The 21,552-nt window shown below is 37.6% G+C and overlaps 1 long non-coding RNA gene across 1 annotated transcript in view; it reads right to left on the bottom strand.

Moving 5' to 3' along the window:
• Positions 1-7,303: 7,303 nt before the first annotated feature.
• LOC133838305 (uncharacterized) overlaps positions 7,304-21,552 on the bottom strand; it is a 30,246-nt gene continuing 15,997 nt past the window's right edge. Inside the window, exon 3 of the long non-coding RNA XR_009893931.1 lies at positions 7,304-7,318. This is a non-coding gene — a long non-coding RNA (uncharacterized LOC133838305). The remainder of the gene's footprint in view (positions 7,319-21,552) is intronic.

Below are 21,552 nucleotides of genomic sequence, written 5' to 3'. Positions count from 1 at the left end.
CTGGCTTGTGATTCAAATGCTTCGACTGGACCTCGCACAATCCCGAAAAGGAAACCCCTTTTTACCCATAATACAAAATATTGTGTGTATTTTTTTCCTGTTCGGTGTTGTTTGTCTTGCTGCTTTAATAATTTAAATAAAAAAAAATTATAAGAATGCCACCAAAGTTGTGCGGCTTCACAAGCATATGTGTGTGTGTTGGTGTGTGTGTGTGTGTCAAGCGCAGACGCAGAGCCTAAACAATCACAAACACACACACGCACACACACACACACATGCAGAACACACTCAGAGCAGCAAACATGAGAGTCGACCTCGGCCTCGGTGACGCTGGAGGAGCCACACACGATTTTTTTTTTTTTTTTGTTCTTCGTTCTGCTTCTTCTGCAGCGTTGGTGGCCGCTGCGGCAGCGACGCTGACGTCGACGTCGACGTCAAGAACGCTGCGAAGGCAGCGAAACAATCAGAATTAATTCTCGTTTTTCTTTCTTTTTTTTTTGCTGGTTTTTATGTCGCATTTCTCTTTCGGCTCTGGCTTTGCCCACCTTGGGTTCTCTTTTGTTTTGTAATTTTCTATTTTATTGCCTTGTTGCTTAATTGTTTTGGGCTGCCTCCTTGATTTCTGCTTTGTTTGTTTGTTGTGCTCTGTGGCCGAGAGACAATCATAATATTAGACCTTTGACACACAACAGCGAATTATGGCAACAGGTTCTCAGAAATCTTTATCTTAACTGTGGCTAATCAATTCATGTTTATGGCATTGATTTTGGGACAAATTGTGCAACTAAACGTGGCCAAAATGCTGTCTTAAACTTATGCGCAAACTTTCAACTCAGTTGCTAATCAAAAGAAAACTACCAAACTTGGAAACTGAGCAAACACACAGTTAAATGAAGCCCAGAGCCCGGGGACAGCGTCAAGGCCCAGTTAAGAGCGCTGCGTGACAACAACAAACAAACAGCAAGAAAGATAGAGAAAAGAGTTGGCCCCGAAAACTTTGAGTGTGTGTGTGCGCGCCCTAAATGAAGACAAATTGTAAATAAACGTAAATTTCGAAGTCTTTTAACCAAAAATAAAAAAAAGAGTGAAAACTGCGCGAACAAACATTTAGCAGTCCGAAAATGTAATAAAAATAAATCCAAAAGTGCCACAAAAAAAAAAAAACTAAAAGCTGAATTACATCAAAAAGAGAAAAAAATAAATGCCAGACAACACAAAAATTGAAGAGCGAAAAGAAATGAGGGGAACAAAAAGTTGTTTAAATACACATTTCATTGTTGCTCGTCGCCAGACGGCGAGATGATGAACATTAAAAGCAAAAGCAAAACCAAAAAGAAGGCTAAAATGCGGGCGACGTCGCCGCAGTTACGCACAACTTGTAAAGTTGTTATCTCTTCCATTGTGGTGTGTGTGTCGTTAGTGTGTATGTGTGTGTGAGTAATTAAGCGAAATTAGGGCGGCCCAAAAGGCGCACGCCAGTCAGTTGGCCAAGATGAAAGATATGCTCAAAAGTAGCTTTTATCGCACAGTTACCCTGTAAACGCAACTCCAGACAGATAATCGATTAACTATCGATAGTAAGCACAAGCGGAAGTTAGTGATGGATGAATTGAAGAGGTTAAACTATCGATATTATTGATCAGTTGTTTCTATAAGGTTGTCAAAAAAAGTCTTGAGGTATTTGTATTGAATTTTCAATTGTTCATAAAATTGTTTATACTAATTATAGTAATGCGATTTAAGTCAAATATGCGCCGTTTTGTTCGATGACGAGATGTTCCCAACGAGATGCCAACTTCATTATAATGCCCCTCTTATAGAAGCTCGCTTCCCTATAATACTTGTTTAATGGTGGCACAGAATTTCACTTTTGTATTTAAGAATATGTATTTACGTCCTAATTTCAAAATATGTCAATCTTTTCATATTTCAAATGAATAATTTTGTATTATCCCTAATAAATGCAAAAATATGCAAATTCGGAAATCTGATAAAGATGTATACATTTTATAAAAAAATATTCACTTTAATGAATAATTTCAGTTCTAGTGCTGATAGAATTTACTATCGATTAATACAAAAATGGAGAATTAAGAAAATTAAAATCAAGAAAACGTAATCGAATACTATCGATATATGAAAACGTAAGCGCACCGTTTCACTTTTAATGGGTATCTGACAGTCGCTTCATCAAGCACATTGCTCTTATTTGCTGCAGTTATAGTTCGTTTTCGAAAAGGTCTCTTTAAGGCAGAGTTATTGAGACAGCTTTGCAGATCTCTATGCGCACACACACACTAACTATATACATATGCATTAAATGGATGTATGTGTGTGTATGTGGAAAAAAAAGAAAGCCACATTATGATGCCAAATTTTCGGAGTTCAATCAGCGGCTGCGTTAACAGCAACTAAGCCACAAGACGCGAGTCGAGTCGAGTCGAGTTTTGTGCTTATTGTTGACGCCGTGTTGTTGCTGCTGCTGCTGTTGTTGCTGCTGTTGTTGTTGTTGCTTATTACGTCGCCTGCGCCGGCAAAGCAGCTTGTGGCAGTCGCGCAGTCGTGCCCCCTTTTTTTTTTGGCCATGTGACGTCGCCATCGTCGACTTCGCGTTGCTTGCACAAAAAACGTGTCGCGCTTGTTATGTAATCGTCCCCAGCGCGACGACGGCGGCTTCGACAGCGCTGCCAACGCCGCTGTCGCCGTCGACGCCAACGCTGGCTACAGTTTGTCATTTGACGTAGTTTTTTTCTTTTTTTTAATTTTTTATTTATTATTATTTTTGATCATTTTTTTTTGCTCGCTTGCTTGCTTATTCTTTTTATTGCAATCTTGTGAGCATTTTTTCTTCTTTTTTTTTTGGTGTTGCCAAAAAGTTGTTACCCAAAATGCAACTGCAACACTGCGGCAGCGGCAGCAACTGTGGGCGCTGCATGTGGAGTCTCTCTCTCTCTCTCTCTCTCTCTCTCTCTTGGTTGCTCTCGCTCTTGCTTTGTCAGTCTCGCTTGTTTATAATTTGCTGCGCTTTTTAAGCGCATGGCATGAAAAAGAGGTGAAACTAATTTTTTTCTTCTTTTATATATATTTTTTTCATTTTTTTTTTTTGGGAGTGTGTGGTGGCTGTTTGACTTGTTAGCTGCTGCCTGGTGTGGAAATCCCTCAGAGTGTTTATGTAATACATATTTGTCATGGATTTGGTGGCATGCTGCTGCTGCTGCTGTTGTTGCTGCCACAACTTGTGGGCGCTGCCACACGTATAAATGTCACTCAGTTGCTGTTGCTGCAACTTCAATTTTCAATTGAATTGCCAATGCAAGGAGCCTGGCTTAACAATTAAGCCAAAGAGATTGCACAACATTTATAAAGTAAAGTTTTCTTAAAGTTGTTTTTTACTCGTTCGACAATTGAAATTAGAAAGGCTGCAAATTTGGAGATCAAAATGGAAAACAAAGCTACAGGCGGGGGCAACGTTTGTTGTTGTTATTGTTGGCGTGAAAGGTGAAAGGTGTAGATAATCGCCAAGCAGCAGCAACAACAACAGAAAAGAGAGTTTCAACTCATGTGATAGCAGGTGAGATTTTGTTGTTTTTATTTGCCACGCTGTTGTTGTTGTTGTTGTTGTTGTTGTTGCTGTTGCTGTTGTGTGTGCACACAACAAATCGCGGGTGGTTTCGTTTTTGTCTTTTGTTTTAAAAATACAAATCTCGACTTGACTCGCAACTCAACTCGACAAATTTTGCAACTCTCTTTTGGGTGTTACGAATTCAAGTGAAATCGCCCCGCGCCACCGAAAAAGGTAAAAAGTGCATGAATCTTTTTACCTTTTTCAACTTTTTTTTCGTTTTTTGATTATTTTTTTTTCTTTTTTGGTTGGTGTTTGTGTGTTTGTTTTGGGTCGAGTGTAGTTCCGGCATTGCTGGATTTGCCCAGCCAGCTGGATATGCAGGCGAGATTTAAATTGATTGGCAAAACGAAAGGAAATTGAATTTGAAATGTGATCTGTTCCATCCACGAGTGGGAGTTGACTTTAAAGTGGGTGGCGGGGTTGCTCTCTCTCTATATGAATATTGCGGCTTAATAATAACTATTATACATATTGTATAACAAGTGTTTTGAGGCCTGTGCATGTGATAAGTTATTGTTGCGAAGTGCAAACACTATCCAGCTAGTTATTGTTGTCAAAGCGCTTCAAATAACTGTTATTTGCAAACTGTTATACACAAATATTTGTTATAGTAAAATCACGTATGCTCTACCTCTGATTATTGTTTGCAAATTGTAACAAATAACTGTTATATGTAAACTGCGAAATTTAAACTGTTATAAACATATAGCAGTTCCTGTTATACACCTAAAATATAAATAGTGTCGCTTCTAATATAACATACAACGCAATAATTAAGGTAATGTACATTGGATTCTCAATACTGTTATACACTATTAACTGTCATATGCCAACTGTTATACACGCAAATATTTGTTATAGTAAATCATGTATACTCTGCCTTTAATTATAGTATGCAAATTGAAACAACTAACTGTTATATGTCAACTGCGAAACTGTTATAAATAGATGGAGTTTCTGTTTTATATCTAAAATATAAATATCGCATCTAATATACGATACAACGCAATAATTAAGTTCATGTATATCGAACTGTCAACTCTGTTATACCTGATGAAGTCTTTGTTATACTAGTTCACTTCCAAAATAAAGAACATTATCTTGCTAATGCTATCAAATTTTTGCAAACTCAACTGTTATACTGTAAAATCTAGTTGTAATGCATCTAGCACACCCTAATTGCTATACAAAATACTTCCTACAAACTTCTCACTCACTCCTTAATTGATTTCAAGCTGTTATACAGAACCATTATATACAATTTAAGTGTGATTTAAATCCATTACACATACGAAAAGTGCACGCTGAGGGAGCAACCCGAAAGTGCAATGCATTGCTGGAGACGCGAGCCCAACAATTAACTGTTATACATTAGAGTAATAACAAATAATAATACATGTGGATGGCAACTAAACACGAACAGTCATGCAACAAACAACCAAATGCAGCCTTTGTGTCCAGACATTTACTTTTCCCCTATTTTTTTTTTTCGAAATTGTTCAATGGATTTGAATTTGAATTCAACTTTTGACTCGAAAGCCTAAGCAGGTCGAGGGGAGGGAAAAGAGGGTGAGCTGGACAAAAAAGTGCTCATTGTTTTGCATAAGTTGAATGAAAGAGAAAACACAAGAGAAACAAGAGTTTGAAAAAGCAGATCACCTTTCGTTTTCGTTTTTCACGCCGCTGAGAAAGTCATTAAGTGAATGCTTCTTTCCCCCTCTTCTTTTTTTAAACAAATTAGAGTTCAAATTAAGTGATTATTATTATCATCAGTGATTAGTTTCGTTCGCTCAGAGCTCATCTCGACTACTCAGAGCTCAGCGAGACAATTCTTCAATTCCTCCATTCCAAAGGCGACATCGTTAGCGCCTCATTTAAATGAAAGTTAACGCTGGATTTATAGTTATTTATCAGTTGCGTTTTCGTTAGGGATTACTTTCAAATTCCATTTATGCCATTTTCGTTTCGTTTCGTTTAGGTTTTGTTTTTTTGTGGATTGCACAATTTGCTGTTGGCCCAGAAAAATCACTTTTCACGTCGAAATGAAAACAGTTGCAAAAGTTGAAAAGCAAAAACCCAGCGACAACAAAACCAAATTTGTATGTTTAACTTTCCACAAGCCGCAGCAGTCGCTACTCGCTAGTCGCAGTCGCTGTTGCAGTCGACGTCGCAGTCTCTGTCGACTGCGATGGTTGGTTATGTCATAGCCACAGCAAAAGCAACAGCAACAGTCGCGACACCGGGAGCTGAGCTGCTGCGATTTCCCTCAAGTGAAACTGAGCAGCGTTTTGCTTCTCTTACTTTTTTTTTTCTTTATTATTTTTTGGAAAGCCTCAAAATGCGGCGACGGCGGCTTCCTCGCTGCTTTAGGCCTCTCTCAAGCTGAAGCTCGACAACAAACCGCAGCAATGAAATGAAATGAAATCGAAAGTCTCGCGCATCCGCAATTAAAAAATTTGACCGCGACTTTTTTTCTTCGTTTTTTTGTATTTTTTAAACGGCAGCAAAACGCAGGGAAATTAGAGGCGCGTTATTTCAGTTTAGTGAATAATACGAGTGTGTGCGATGATGACCTGCTTTTAAGTTGTAGCTTTTTTTTAGTTGTGCTTTGCCATGGCAACTACAACTACAACGACGACTAGCAACTAAAACTCCATCACTGACCATGCCCAAACTTTCGACATGCCTGCTATGACATGTCGACTTAACGCTCCTCTTCCTCTTCCTCCCCCCTCTGCTTCCCTCTTCCCTTCTGTCCAATTCAACCACATACTTCACTTCACGATATTTGGGGCACGCACGCGGCGCAACCACAACAATTTTTTTTCGGCGTTCATCGAGTGAGAAATGAGAGCAAGGCAGTTAACGACTACAAGATACTCAGCATGGAAATAAGAAAAAACAAACAAACTCTCTCTTAAGACGTTTCTAATAACTCTTTTAAGAGAATTACTAAAGTGTAAAGTAAAGTTAATCATATTTCGAATGATTAAATTGCAATGTGGAATTTATACAAGATTTCTTTTTAAGATTTTAACTTATTTAAAGTTGTTTCTAAATATTCTTTTATTTTCTATATATTGAATTCAGCTTAAGATTTAGCATACGTTTATCATTAAAAAGAAGATTCTCGAATTACTTTTTTTTATGAAAGTTAGGCTCCATAAAAAGATTTCAGCCCCATTAAAGTCATTTGAATGGAATTCTTACAGGATTTAAACTCAAGATAATCAGTATAGAAAAAAGTGGAGGTATTGAATGTCTTTTTAACAGAACAATTAAATGATTTCAAGTTCATTTTAAAGGCATTCAAAAACTATGTAGAGCTGTTTCTACTCTAACTAAAATAAATTCATCTTGGCATTAAATTGAATTGAGGTTTGAAACTCTCTCGCAGTCAAGGATTTGAGCTCAAGTCACTTATATAACACAGTCATCTTAAGATTCAGTTCGTTAAAGGCTATAAAAACTGATCGAACATTTATCCAGGAATGAAACTGGTTAAGCATCGTTTCTTTTTATTTTTCGGGGAATGAATAATTGCGAATGCTGCTTAAATAGGTCGAGACTTCGATCTGCGATCGAGTTTCGCTGACGCGTAATCAATTTAAATAAATTATAATTACTCACACGTTTTATATATATTTTTTGTCTTTTGTATTTTGCAGCTGTGAAAGCTCTTTAGTTACATACCTGCAAAAGAAGATCGAAGGAAATATGGTTAATTAATTGTAATTTTAATTGAAAGCAATACGTAAAGAGACAAAGATAGAGAGACACAGAGAGAAGAGAATACTTGGTGGCACAAATTGTGCTTAATGCCATCGAACATGCCATAAAAGCGTCAATGTGATCAGGGTCAACATTTCATCTTTTATATGCGGCTGCTGCTTGCAACACACAGATATCCATACCAAATACAACACATGTAATAAATTATGTCTGAAAGAAATCGAAACAAATCGACATAAAGTGAAATTGGACCAAAGTTCGAAATCCATTTCGAAATCTACATGAACTCGAACAATAGTTGGGCTATAAAATAAATATAATACAATAAATGAGTGAAAGAATGAGAGAAGAAAAACCAGGCAATGTTTGATATTAATCTCGCCATAAATCAAATGGCAACAGGCGCTGTCGCTGTCACGTCAAAAAGCTGACAGGGAACATGGCAAAGGGCCTTAAGAGAAAAGCCCTAAAAAAAAACAGGGGAGCCACAACTGTCAAAGACGAGTACAAAATTCGCTCAGGTAGGCTGGGCAATATAGCATAACATAACATAACAAAACACATATATGTATATAGATGATCTCATATGAATTGTGTTCGACATTGTCGAGAGATTTAGTGCAACACACACATTGAATCCATTTTGTGTTGGGGTCAAAACTCAAAACTCAATTCGACTCATCTCAAATCACAATGAGCTGCTGCCGTTGCTTCTGGCAATGAGCCAACATATTTCAGTTATCGTTGTTGTTTCTGTTGCTATTGCTGTGTTCGGCTCATTTCAAACACAAATATCAAACAGCTCGAGTTGAAACAATAAATAACGCACGCATATTTGTCCATTGCCGCGAGCTCAAGCCGAAGCCGAAGCTGACGCTGAATCTGAAGCTGAAGGCAATGCCCAAGCTCTGATGTCGCATCGCGTCTCTATTTGAGGCTGCCTCGGCGATAGTTTCACGGCCAGCGTCCCGCTTGCTTCTCTTTGCTTTGCTTTGCCCCTCCACTCTATACTCAATATAGGCATAGTTTGCAGAGCTTGGAGTGAAAATCATCGCCGGCTCGCTTTACCTTGTCAAGTGCTATTAATGTTTGTTGTTGTTGTTTGTTTTATTCACACAAATTTCACGGCAATGGCCGCAACAGCAACAATCTTTGCACTGCCATTTCAAAATTGTTTTCTATGCCAGCACTTGGCAACAAGTAATCATATTTTCACAATTAATTGCCTCACACATAAACTAATTCTTAATTTTGCGTATTTGTGAGCTAAAGTTTTTGGCAGCAACAACATCAAAAAAAAAAAGGAGAAGGCAGCAACTGTTTTGCGACTTTCACGCGGGCAAAACGCATCGCTGCACAAATTTGCATTTACCAACACTGACGCACACACACACACACATACAGGCAGACAAAAAGCGACCGTCACATTTTCAGCATGCAAATGGGAAAGCAGCAGCAACGAGCAGCGAAACTAAAGACAACAAAAACAGCAGCAGCAGCAACAACAACAACAACAACAGCCACTGACAACTGTCATAAATATAATTCGAGCTCAATTGAGCTTTGTTGTTGTTGTGTATATCGTAACACACACACACACACATACATTCATATGGGCAGTGAAACAATCTCCAATGATTTCTCCTTTAAACAAATTTTGGTTTTTCTCTGGCAGCAGCTGCTCCCCTTCCCTCTGCTTTATGTAACCAAGTCAACAAAAATAAAAAAAAAAACACAATGCGTCGCGTCGGTTGAGCCAACTCAGATACATTTGTATCTCACAGATACAACTACTCTGCTATTTACGCCTCGTTGTTGTTGTTGTTATTGTTATTGCTGTGCTTTCCAGCACTCAAGAAGCTTTTCAATGTTTTATCGCACAGTGCCTAATGCATTTGTGCCTGTCACACAGCACAACATGTGCTGACTGTATCTGTATCTATACCTTTGCACACACACACACTCAGATACACACCACACACTCTTAGTTATGGTCACATATGGGTTTTGGAGGCCAAAAAGATACAGCTTTTTTTGGGTAGTAAAAGTTTGATGCGACTAATTGCTGGGCATGTAAACGCATCGCTGTTTTTAGCCCAACATTGAAATCATTTCGTATCTCATATCTGACTGTGTCTATGCATATTTTTATTAAATGTTTACACAATATATAAACTAATGATTGAAATTTAATAAATTGTAAAAGGTAAGAGAAATCATTAATAAAGTATAAGCTTTTATGTTTAAACTCTTCAACTAACATAATAAAAGTAAAACATAAGAATCTAAAATAAGTTGCCAAAAATATTCATTTTTATTCATTTTATTATTTATAAAAAAGCCAAATTTTAATGTGTTAGGCATAAGAGATAACTAGTTTGACGTAAATAATAAAAAGTAATTTATCTCTAAGCAAGTTCTATTGAATGTTCCATCTCAAAATAGTTTTTGATGCAACTTTAGGAAAAATTTTATGATGAAATTAAATACAAAATTAATTGCAAAAAAAAAAGGAAAATAATCTTACTTTATCTATGATATATTCATATTTCGTTTATGAATTGAATTTTAATTACTTTTGGCTATCTTCTATATGAGTAACGAGTATTAAAATGTCGAGCTTACACAATTTTAAGCACAATTTATATATATGATTACTCTGATTAATTGAATTATGTTTACCATTCATATATTATTCGACAATTCAAGTTGAATCTATGTAAAGACATCACACTCTTTCTATTTCCTCTATCTCTAAACTATGTAACGAGTACTTCAATGTCGAACACACACAATTTTGCATTCAATTTGAATACGTGTCCAGCTGCCTTTGCCTCAATGCTTCCCCAAGGTACTGGGCACCTTTTAGTTAGTCAATTGTTATAGAGACCGTTACCCATCACCTCCCTCACCTGCTCCCCACACTTTTTGGACTGCCAGCCAACTGGACTTTGGGGTGTGGCACAAAGTAGGCGTAGACCGTAGGTAAGTAACTACTGTAAACGTATCGTTGTCGTAAACTTGAACATGACATTAAAACGCGGTTTCTGTTTGCCTCTTTTTGTGTCTGCTGCTGATGGTCTTTTACTACTGATGTTGTTGTTGTTGTTGGTATGTAGTTTTGGCCAAGTTTTGGGTTACGGTTAACAGTTTAGGGGTTTTGTATTTGGCTGTATTTTTATGCTGGCACGTAGCGCAAAATGTGTGCATTTTAATGGTCGAAATTATGGTTACTTTATTGCGTTATTAATAACATTTTGATTGCATCACGTACGCACACGCATCGCATCGCATGGCATCGGATCGCTTGGTGTCATCGACGGTCGTCTGCTTTATACTCGGTACTCTGTACTCGATGGCTTTACTCTGGCATCATCATCGACAGTTCCACTCACGTTTCGAATATGCGACCACGTAAATGGGAAATGGGCATGGAAATGGGTGCAAGCTTGTCGTTGTTGTTGTCTCCGTCTGTCTCCGTCTGTCTGTCCGTCTGCGACTCCTCCTTGGCTTTTGTCGGTTTCATTTGCGATGTCTCTGCTGTTGCTGTTGCCGTTGCTGCTGCTGCAGCTGAGCTAAGCGAAGGGCATCCCAAAAGCCAGCCCAAACCAAAGTAGAAATCGTGCCATCGAGCTGCAGCCTTGGTTCAGTTTTGCTTTGGGTTGTGTCTTATCATTTTTCTTTTTTTTTTTTTGGTTGCGTCGAGTGCCGTTTTCAGTTAATTTTCCGTTTTTGTTATTGAATTTTTACAACTGCCATAAGTAGGTCAAACATACGTACGTACACCACAGTCAGATACAGACAACAGCTTCAAGATACAACATGATAATGACAGAGATATTCAAGTTGCATGTGCCTGTAATTTTGACGTTCATTATACCACCTTAATTGGGATCAAAAGTACGCTCAGCTCAGCTCAAGAAAAGGGAATAACCACGCCTCCCCAAGCACTAACTATTTCCAGCTGCTGCTGCTTTTGTGCCAAAAGGACCTTAGAATTCACAAAGACCAACAAAAAAGATAAGAAAAAAAAGCTGCACACAACTGTCGCAAGCTAAACAACCTTGGAAGCTCTTTTTTTTCAGGGGCGCTAAGCGAACAAGAGAAGCAAAAGCCAAATGCAAAATGCGAAAGAATCTGTCAAGAGAGAGACAAGACATGACACAAGTTTTGTATAACTTTGTGTCGCTTCACGTTTTTCACGTAAACCTAAATTATGTATGTGCTTCAAATAATGTGACCAAGGTGTGACATACCCGAGATAGGGGCCGCATATCGGGAAGGGAGAGAGAGAAGACATTATTAGAATTTCAATCCCAAGCTAACAGACAATACTTCATATTTTCTTTACTCGTTTCGTGTTTGCTCTTCGCTTAGGGACTTTTGCCTGATTGCTTTGAAGTTTGGCGCAAAGACGATGTTCTTCGGCTTTTCAAATACTCTTCAACAGTCTTTAAGTCTGCTATAGATCATTTAAAATAAAAATAATACATCAACTATTTAAATTAAAGCAATAGAACTTTCTATAAGGCATTACAAATTATTTTAGGAAACTATTTTAATGATCTTTTTTTAGATGAGAATTTTACAATTAAAGATTGTGTATAAATGTTTTTTTGATGAAATGAAATGAATAATAGTTCCTTTTTATTATTCATACAAAAATTGAAAATATAATTTTTTCAATTTAAAAGAGGCTTTTTGAATTCTTTATTTAAAAATTGGTATTTACAATCTTAAAATGATCAATGACTTTTCACGTAGATACAAATTTTGTAGCAATTATTTCTTCATTTCATATTCCGATTCATAGTTAAATCTGTCCCACACTCAAATGCTAAAAGTTAATAAACCTTAAGACATTCACTCGTATGATTAATCGAAATGTATCTTTAATCTTCACTCAATTGACATTGCCAAAAACGTATGCATAGACAGAGTATCTGTGAGTCAAGCACTCTCTCGACCGTCAAAATTCTTCGTGTCTCATTTCATTTTTTTATTGTTTTAACGAACTCAGTTTGGTGTTTTGTTGACCATGAACCCATCATAAGTTTCAAATGCCGCACGCTTCGGGCCTTCTCGGGGTTTTTGGCATTTGGTTTCGGGCAATGTTTGCCATACAACTATACTATATAGAATGTTGTGTCTGTAGTATCGCTTAGTAGTCGTAGTAGTTTCATTTATAGCCTCCTCCTATCTTCGCACTATTTCCCCTCACGTTTCCTGCCCGCCCCGCCCCGCCTTTGTTTATTTAAATGGGCGGACTATTTGAACTCATTTGACTCTCTTCGCATACTGTGTTTTTTTTTTATATTTTGTTTCTTTCGTATCTCTCCTCCTCATTTTTTTTGGTCGTATTGAAATTTGTCATAATTTGGTAGGTTTAGACGGCATAATTAACGAGCTGCTGCGTGTAGACGGGGTGTGTGTATGTGTGCTTAGTAATTATGAACGTTAGAAGCCAAAAAGCCTTTTATTTAGTATACATGCATATTATCTGGCCGTCTGTTTGTCCATTCCATCGTGTCTCAATGACCATTCAGGGCATTAAACGTCCGATGAGCTCTCAACATTTTAGGGCGTCTCGTGTTTTTTTGTTCTTTACTGTCGAAGCTCGTTGTGCCAGGGTTTTAATATAGCTTAGGGCGATGCCCAGTTCTTTTACTGCTGGCCTTGGATTCTATCCAAATTTGAAGAAGAGAATTTCGCAAAAAATAAGAATCATGTTGCTAGACATTTGCATATTTTAACATAAGCAAAACTGAAATGGAATTGCATTTTGTGTTCCATTTCAATTGTTCCATTTAACTGCTAACTTGTGCACGCTTTTATTCTGTTTCAATCCAATCATTTCAATACAGCGATAGCTTATCGTATAACCTATATCATTTTAAAGACCCAAAGACACTAATAAGCGAAATCTGAAATTAACCGTCTTAAATAACGATCAGAGCAATCAACTGCCAACTTGCTGTGCAGTGACATTTGAAGTATTCCATCAACAGATTAATAACATAAAGAGGTGTAATTTGATCCGAGTTAAGAGCTTAAAGGGTAGAGATCGCAATTTATATACAACAAAAAGAAGAAGAAAAAAGGTCGCATAATGTAAGCGCTTATTAAACAATTTAAATAGCATATTGTGCAGAAAATCACAACAATTTTTCAGCCTCGACGCGTATGCGATATCATCGTCGTGCATTGTTCCAAGCCAAGACAGACACTTAAGAGAGCTGGGAATGTCAGAGGGGTAAGAAGAGGGTTGAAGTTGAAGATGAAAATGAAGTCGAGAGATGAGAGCTGAGAGATGAGAGCTGAGACTGAGGTTGTCGCAAAAAGGGATCTTTTTTCAATCCGATGACGATGACAGACAACAACGATGACAAACAGCAACAAACACAAACTACATGTGAGAGGGGAGAGAGGGAAAAGAGATCGAGATGAGGGAAGGGCGAGCAAACATCAGACCATCAAGTCAAATAAAGTCAATTGAAGTTGCGCACAATGGGCAGATAAAAAAAGTGAAGGCAACTCCACGACAACTAAAACCGAGCGCAAAAAAAAAGAGAATTAAATAAAAGCGCAGACGTCGCGACGTCGACAGAGGCGGAAAGCAGCAGAAAAGCAGATCAACATAAAATGAAAATAAATCAAAATGTAAAAAAATTTTGCATAAAAAGCAAAGCACAGCGCGACAGAAAGAAAGAAAAGAAAACAAAAACAAAAAAAAAAAAAAAAAGAAAAAAACTCGGTCGGTCGCTGAGGATGCCAAATGAAACTTTTCACCATTTTGCATAACAATTTGTATCTTTCAGTGGAGCGCGTTAAAGCAATACAACAACAAGGGGCCAACTTTTACTCGTTGTTGCTCAACTTTAAATTTGTGAGGGACACAACACAGACGGACGGAGGGACGGACTGAGAGACGAGGCCATAAAAAGGGATTGGGATTGGTGTTGGGCTAGGGCTTGAGATTGGCACTGGAAATTGGAGGATTGCGAGACGACGAACGCAGTTGATGTTGCAAGCTGAGCTCAGTAGTGAGTAGTGAGTAGTGAGAGGGGCATGCAACCATTGCATGCCAGATGCAAAAGATACCGAGACACGTGTGTGTGTGTGTGAGCTAAATGTGTGGAAAAGGCGGAGGCAACGAAATTAACTCAAACTGTCGACAGGCCGAGAGAACATCAGCAATGTCGAGGTTGAGCATGATGAGGATGACGATGAGGCTGACAAAGAGGACTGTGGAGCTGCAACCGTGAAGCATTCACATTGCTGTGGCAAAGACAAAAGAGGGAGTTACGATTCTGTCGTAAACTGTGTAACACAGTGAAGGAGGCGTGGCACACTTTATATATTGTTAAAGCTAAACTAAACAAGGTCTGCATATACTTTTTGGGTTGTAGATGGTATAGAATTTAAGCTGAAGTTACAACTAATAATCAGTTTAATTACATTAAATGTTTACTAGTTTTTGAAAATTTCATGTGATGATAGTTATAATTATACATTGTAATAAAAGAAAAGAAATTTAACAATTAAGTAAAAGTAATATAGAAAAAAATTAATTTAGGGAACATAATAAGAATTTCGTTAAAGGAAAAGTTTTTATATTACATTTAAAGCAACACATTTGTAAAAAGTTGATTTAATAATTTAATGACGATTGTTTCAAGACAATTTTAGAGAAAAGTACAATTTTATATAATATAAACTAGCAACCAAATATACGTATCAATTATTCATATATATTTGAAGTGTACTAAGAATCATAAAATAATATAAATTTAAAACTTATTCTATACGAAAGACTTTCTCAATGGTAAAACGGAGTCTAAAACCGAATATTTTAACAAAAATGTTTGAAAGAATAAAGACAAAATAAAACGATATTAAACAATATAAATGACTTTTTATTCTAACCCGAAAGGGCTGTCATAAAAGTAATTGAATTTCTTGTTATAGGGTATTCCTTTTTCGGTTTAATGTTGCGAACTTTCCACGGCTGTGTTATTTGTTGTTGCACTCACTCTCTCTCTCTCTCTCTTCGCCTTTTCTCCTCCCTTAAGCGTAGCAGAAACTCCAAGTTTCAATTTAAATGCAACTGACATTAAATTTACTACTTTGGCACAAAGCTGGAGACTACTGTATATATGTTATGTATATAGAGTGTATCAGATGCCGAAGTTGGGGAGACTGAGAACAGGACTGTGTGTGTGTGTGTGTGTGTGTCTGTGGTTTGGTATGCGTATGTGTCTCGTCTGTGTGTGTGTGTGTGTGTGTGTGAGTTGTCGTTTTTGTAGCCAGTTTGTGCAAAAGCTACTCGCAAAACCGTTCCGCAGTCTGAAGCTAAAGTTGAACCGGGGACCGCATCGGCAATCAGCTGGCGAAGCAGAAGGAGAGGGAGAATGAGAAGCAGAAGGAGACAGAGACAGAGAAGGAGGTCTCTCTGTGCAGACATTGTTGTCGCTGTCTGGTAAACTAAATTTAATGAACTGGCGCAGCCATAAAGCGCAACTTATCGGATACACTGCAACTGCAACTGAAACTGCGACTGGGGGGGATCGACAGAGTCTACATTTTAAAACCGACTCCAAGCACAGTGGCAAGCAACAAAAACAGAAAATCACAAAAAAAAATAAAAACAGATAACTTCAATGAGTTTTTGTTTGTCATAAAATTGCAATGAATTCAATGTGCTTACAAAAGAAGCACAATAATAATTGCTAAGAGGGGACAAAAGAAGATGAAGAAGGGGAGCAGCTCTCATTAAGCAAACAATTTTCTTATGCTAATTTCTCATGGCATTTTGCCACAGTGTGCGACGCTCACACACTTCATGTTTATGGTTTATGTCATTTAACTTCTTGTCCAATTGTGCAATAAACTTAAAACAACCAACAATTCACAAATGCAAATTTCGATAGCAAAGCAGCAATAAAAAAAAAAAAAAGAAATCTACATGTGACTCAGATTTTGCTTAAAGGCAACAGAATCGACAAAAGATTGTAACTATCAGTTGAGCTATTGAAAAGTTCAACATCGAGTAAGTTAACATCGAGTTCACTCACATATTGATTACAATACATACTTTACTTTCGCTTTTTCTGATTTTTTTTAGAATTTTTTTTAACATATATTTGCAATTTAAAATGACAGCCATAAATTATTAGGAATTATGTGAAACTATATATAGAAACTCATTTAAAATTTTAGTCATATTAATAGTTGTAATTTTGCATTCATGTTTTAGAATTATTGAAGAGAATTTAATGGTTTGTTTATTTATAAATATTTTCATTCATGTTTTAGAATTCTTGCAGAATATTTAAGATTTGAAATTTCAGACAGAAAAATTTCAAATATAGTTAAAGTTTTAAATAAATGAATATTATAATGTTTTACTTTCATTCTATATTATAAATCGTTAAATGTATATTATAATTTTATGTTTTTTTTACATATATAATTCCCATTTTATACATTTGATTATTCTGCAAGGGAATGTTAGCTTTACGTAAACACTTAAAAACTTGTCTGAACTCTTTCAAACAACTCATTAATAAATAATCAGCAGCATGATTTTAAAACCATTTTCCAATTAGCTTAAAACTTTTCAAAATTAACTCTGCAGCCAGAGACAAAACTAATAATATAAACTGCAACTTTTGAGGCCATAAAAAAAAAACTCGACAAACTGCGAGTTCGCCTTCTCTTGCAACACAGTGTGTGGGTGTCTCCAAATGCAACAAACGACATTTGAACAAATGAAATCCAGTCAAAAGCAACGACAACAAAAAAAAATGAAATTAAAGAAAAGCCCAGAGACTGCCATGAAGCAGCTGCGCTTAGGCAATTGAGATAAAGTTGCCTTTTCGATGCGAGACAAGCGACAAGAGACATGGGACATGGGACATGGGAGAGACAAGGGACAAGACAAGACAACGCGACAACTGTCATTTGTTATTGTTGTTTTCATTGTATTGTATTTGGTCAACTTGCGTCTTTTATTTTACGCTGCACCCAATGGCACCCACATGGGAAACTCTGAGTGACTGGGGCCCGAAAAACTCTTTATGATATCCATCATTTAGCGCCAACAGGAAGAGAAAGTAATGCATGCCAAGTGTTGCAGTTGAAAAGAGACAGAGAGAGGAGGCAACGCAACGTCGCATTCGCTCTCACTTCATAAATTTCAAGCAGCAAGGTGTCAAGTTAATGCCAAGCTGAGGACGCTGCTCCAGCTTTGACTTTGACTTCAGCTTCAGCTTTAACTGAATGACAGTTGCCACCTTGAACACGGGCTGCTGCTGTTGTTGTTGCAACAACAGCAGCAGCAGCAGCAGCTGTCGTCGGGCCAGTGCCAAAAAGCTTTCATTCGACGTTGACTGCGCTGTCGCAGTCGCAGTTGACGTCACAATTGGCAGCTGCTGAGGCATTTGTGAGCTGAGCTCTTTGAAAGCAAATTTCATTTCTTCATTTGATTTCGTTTCTCGCTCGCTGGCTCAGTCTTCCCGCCTTAAGGTGTGTGTGCGAGTTGTGTGTACTTTCATTACTTTCATTTGAGTGAAAGATACTCACGCTGCTGCTGTTGTTGTTGTTAATGCTGCCGCCCAGCATGCGCCAACAACCAAAGCTGTTGTTGTTGTTGCCTCCAACTCGTTGCCACCGCAATACTCCCTCCCCTCTCTCCCTCCCCCCTGCAATCCTCCTCCCCCCACTACAGCAGCCTCTTCAACTGGCGGCTTGTTTTCATCGCTTCGCTTTGGCCGTTTTCATTTCACCAAAAAGGACCAATTTCAATTTGTACAACGACTCGCAGACTCAACGGCTTTCAAATAGCCACAAAATATTGCTGCTAATTATATATGTTTGTCTGTGTATGTGTGTGTGTTTGTGGCAGCTGCAACATCGCACAAGCAGGAAGTGAATTTTACTGAAATTCACTTTTACTTGCACTTCAAAAACACGTTAATAGCAAAGCGAACGAAGCGCGTCTGCATTCGATTCAATTTTGCATTTGTCATGGGAAAACAACGATTTTCTATTAAAACGTTGAAATTGAGTTAATAACAATTATTTGCAATATCATTAAATTGGATATCAATTTCCGATTCAAAACGAATGCAGTTTGCAGCAATTGATACCAATCGATAGCATTTCACAGCATTAACTGTATAATCGATAGTTCGATAAATGTAAGAAATTTTAATCTATGAACACGATATTCAATAGAAAAATAAAAAATTAACTTTCCATAATAATAATTGATTCATTGATCATCTATGCTACCAACATTATTTTGATTTTATTTGAGATACCAATCGATAGTATTTCACAGCATTTACTCGTAATCGATAGTTCGATAAATGTAGAGAAACTATGAACACGATATTTTATAGAAAAAAAAAAATGAGATTTCGATAATAACAATTGATTCATTGATCATCTATGCTACCAACATTATTTTTGTTTTATTTGAGTACAATTTTTTATAGAACCACATTGAAAAATATTTATTTAATTTATTAGTATTATATTCAGAAAAATAAAAATGATCTATTGATAATCTATCCAACCAATTGCTATAATATAATTTTTTGTAAAAAATTCTTTATTTGAAAAATATTTATTTATCACAAGTGGGTACGAATTTATAAAACAAATAAAGAGTTCAGCCAATTTAACCTTTTCGATTTAAATAGATTTATAATGTATCACAAAAATCATAAAATAATCAATTTTAGAGGAAAAAGTTAGTAAAAACAAATAAAAATAAATCTTTTAATTTGTAATGACCATTTAGTTTCTTATTAGTACAAAACAAACAAATATTCAACACTTCTTAAAATCAATAAAATTCGAGGTTCAACTTTAATGACATTTAGGTCTGTACTTCAACTTGTTCCCCAACAGAACATCAGATAAAACGTTATCAGCTACTCTTGAACATAAAACAGACCTCAAAGTAGGCTCAACACTTAATCGTTTTTCTGTTTTTCTTTTTTTGTTTTGTATGTTTTACAAGAAACATGGCTAATTTCTTTGGCCAAGCCCAGACCCTAGGCAGAGTCCTAAGTTGCTGTATCGCGTTAGTGTTGTGAGTTTGTGAGTTTGGTACACGAATGCTCGTAATACTTTCTAACGACTATCAAATTTCACAAAGTGAGTGTCAAACGATGTAAATGAAGCGATAGGCTGGCTTTTTTACAAGAATTTGGTGAAAGCTACAACGATAAGCTGGCATAATTTTCACGCTTTTCCGGCGAAGAGGCGCCCCGAAACTAACGAACGAACAAACGACGTCCAAAAGCAGAGATGACAGCACCCCAAACAACAACAAACACACAACAAACAAGAACTGATTTACTATGCAAATTAAAAGCCAACGACTTGGGAGGGCAACACACAGAAAAGAAAATGGGAAATGTGGAAGAAAAAACTCAAGTCAAGGTAGTGGAAAAACCTTTGTGAAATGATTAACTGTAATTAGTGAGAAGTTCTGCGTCGTGTCACGAAGAGCAGAGCAGCGGGAAGCGAGAGCACATGGAAAATGACGAACGAGATCAAAATGTGCAGATAGCTGAGAAAAAAAGGCAGGCAGTCAAATGCGATATAATAGAAGCGATTAACAACAATAAAAAGAAGAAATAAAACACAAAAAACTATCTGAAAAAAAGGCAGGCGGCAGGCAAGCAGATGACGACAACGACGATGACGATGACGACGACGATGTTGAAGTGGATACAGTCCGATTATACTTATTAACAAAGCAGAAGAGTCGGTTTCGCTTTGAAGCAAACGAATTGTGGATACTCTATGTGTATGTGAAATAATCAAATTAATCATAATTCAATTAAAAACGAATCAAACAAGCCGCTGAGTATTGTTCCCTCATTATTTAAGTAGTCATTTATTAGAGGGGCAAACCAATATACTTTCGGGGTTAGGGTAGCAGAGAGAAACCTTCTGTGTGTGAAGGAGAATAACCAGAGGTTGAGGCATAGAAGTTGCTTGGCATTAAGTAGCTGGCCAGCCATCCAGCCAGACAGACGGACAGACAGACAGACAGCAAAACCGCAGCAGCAAAGCAGCCATAGCAGAGCAGAGCAAAGGCGAGAGCACATGTAGTTATTGCTCTTGAGATACTTTTGGACACGAAGCGGAAACACAAGCGACGACCGCAGCGGCGGCAGCAAACAGAAGAAGACAAAATGAAAAAAAAAAGAAACACAAAGAAAGAATTGAGGGACACACGAGACCAACGCGGACAGCGAAGCGAGCGAGCGAGCGAGTTGTGAGTTGAACTCTTTGGCTACATAATAAATATTTAATGTGAAGAAGATCTGGAGAGATGCGGCAGCATTTGCTGTAGTATCTTAAAGATACAAATTACAAGAGGTAGACATTGAGATTGAGGCCTAAGCGAACACGACGCCAACTGCGGTTGTTGTTGTTGTTGCTGCTGCTGTTGTCGAGTGGAGGGCAATAAATAAACACACAGAAGCGGAGGCAGCATGAAAATGATTAAAAGAGCTTAAGGAGCATGTCTGGTCGAGTGTAAGTGGAAGTGGCAGCAGCAGTCGACTCAGCTCTGTTGCTGTTGCCATTGCTGTTGTCGCTGATGTTGCTGCTGTCGCTGCTGTTGTCGTTGCGGTTGTAGTCGAAGGTAGACGGCCTCATGGTCAACGGGGCGGTGCCAAACTCTACTACAAAGCAACAGAAACGATATGGAAACGAAACAACAACGCGAGGCTACCCTTGAGATATCTCCGACAAAGAGAACTACACAACTACAACTACAACTACAGCTGGGCACAATTGGTGCCCAGGCACCGCTTCTCATTCCCATTCCTCTGCTTTGCCGGCTGTCATCATTTTTGTCACGCACGTGCATGTTGTCTTTTGAAGGCCAGTGGAATGAAACGGAATGGAACATGCCAAAAATAAACCGCAGCAAAGGGAAAACAATGCGCCGGCGCAACAACATCATCCCAAGACCATAAATCTTTACTTATTACAAGTGTCTTCTTCTTTTCGCTCTCTCTCTCTCTCTCTCTCTTTCTTGCTGATATTTATGTTGAAACGCCATTGACTTCAATTATAACCCAGTTTCTTCTGTGCAGCAGCAGCATGCAGCAAAAAGTTATGACGTTTACTTTTCTCTAGCTTTTTAGCCGATTTCAATGAGC

This window comes from Drosophila sulfurigaster, chromosome 2R (assembly GCF_023558435.1).
Source record: "Drosophila sulfurigaster albostrigata strain 15112-1811.04 chromosome 2R, ASM2355843v2, whole genome shotgun sequence".
Classification (NCBI taxonomy): domain Eukaryota; kingdom Metazoa; phylum Arthropoda; class Insecta; order Diptera; family Drosophilidae; genus Drosophila; species Drosophila sulfurigaster.
The sequence above is the reverse complement of the archived record's forward strand: the minus strand, read 5'-3'. Positions and strand labels throughout refer to the sequence as shown.